Source organism: Aedes albopictus, chromosome 2 (genome assembly GCF_035046485.1).
Source record: "Aedes albopictus strain Foshan chromosome 2, AalbF5, whole genome shotgun sequence".
NCBI lineage: Eukaryota > Metazoa > Arthropoda > Insecta > Diptera > Culicidae > Aedes > Aedes albopictus.
Genome location: NC_085137.1, coordinates 219,245,190 through 219,246,802, shown reverse-complemented (window position 1 = coordinate 219,246,802; position 1,613 = coordinate 219,245,190). Strand labels below are relative to the sequence as shown.

The 1,613-nt window shown below is 47.6% G+C and overlaps 1 long non-coding RNA gene across 1 annotated transcript; it reads right to left on the bottom strand.

Moving 5' to 3' along the window:
- Positions 1-534: 534 nt before the first annotated feature.
- LOC134287024 (uncharacterized) lies at positions 535-953 on the bottom strand. The gene is made up of 2 exons (XR_009996964.1): positions 807-953; positions 535-759 (listed from the first exon to the last, which is right to left on the bottom strand). It is a non-coding gene; the product is annotated as an uncharacterized LOC134287024 (long non-coding RNA).
- Positions 954-1,613: the final 660 nt, after the last annotated feature.

Here is a 1,613-nt window from a genome sequence, read left to right as displayed (position 1 = left end):
ATTTCTATCGACGGTGATGGAATCGACGCGGTTGAAGAATTTGTGGACCGAGACCGAGTAGAATGGAGACGACACCTTTGTACAGCAGATGTCACTCAGACCTTTGTCTGACCTGTAGGTAAGTAAGGTAAGCTGCCCATAACATTCGTATGCTCATTTTGGTTATCTCAGATGCACTCCCTCCCCTAACGTTTTTTTCCCGGTGGGACCACAGAAACCTCCAGCAAAAATAACGAATGCCCGAATTGCAGCAAAATCTCGTTGGAAAAAATCCAGCTTAAGCGCCAATCCAAAAGTTGGATTGCCGGAACCTCAATTTAGGTTGCCCGCTAGCTGTCGGCCAGTCGTAGGTCCGACCACACTTGATTTATTAGAGAAACTGCTCAAAACACCGTTGCACAAAATAATAAAACAAAGTTAATTAAACATACCAAAAAACTACTATATTCATCAAAATGTGTTCTCAGCCACATTAAACCACTGCGTATATTGGCCAATTATTCGAAAAAACTTATTCACATTTTTAGCTTACAAATCTAGGTGATATTCTAACTACGCGCAAACCATTTGCCAGAAAGTTAAAAGTTCGTGCACGATTACTGGCTTTTCACTGTTTTTCATGCATGCATGCCACTTATCTGGTTTTCCGCGACGACCTATTCACGCGAGGCAGGAACAGACAGCAACAACGATCTGCACTGGTCCGCCGGTCAGTCGGGTCTTCCAGGATACAATAAAAACCGACTGCGTTTCAGGGCACTGTACGAAAAGGTCGCAATTACTACACACAGCTTTGGATGACTTACGTCGGTTTGTAGTCACGTGCACAAATCTTCTCCTTCACTTGCAAGTTGCTCAGGATATCTGCAGCTTGCTGTACAAAATCGATGCAACCAAAAGCTCACACGTATCGGTGGACACCGGTGGGGTGGCAACTAGTTGGGAAAAATAACCTGAATATAACTCTTCTTCTGGTTTCATGCAAAAAAAAAATACAATTTGAGAAACCAGGCCCTCAGCGAGTTGAACTCCACCTCGCTGCCGCCGGCTTCGTTGGGGTTGCAGGTAGGCTGGTTGCTGCTCGACTGGACTGGGTCCCTCGTCGGCTTCAGCACGATTGCTGGACACACAAACACTGTGCTCCTCTGCAGGTAGGATCTGCTCTGCTAGCTGCTCTGGAGGCTGGACAGTTCTTCGTCACAGGTTTGCACACAATGATCTCGGTTTGCGTTATGAGGCCTCTATTCATATCATTTGCGCGGAGGCTTTCCTACCTACTTTGAGACGCAAAAGTTTGTGGTTGGCGGGAACACTTATATTTTAATAACCAATCAGAGGCAAGCAGATTTTGCGCACAGTGCTTGGAACAATTATCGTTACAGGTTTGTGGCTGCCGCTCTCCATCCTCGGTCGCGCCCAATGCTCGCCAAGTCACGCTCCACCTGGTCCGCCCATCGTGCTCTCTGCGCTCCACGCCTTCTTGTGCCAACCGGATCAGTTGCAAACACCAGCTTTGCAGGGTTGTTGTCCGACATTCTTTCAGCATGTCCTGTCCACCGTATCCTTCCGGCTTTGGCCACCTTCTGGATGCTGGGTTCGCCGAAAAGTGCAGC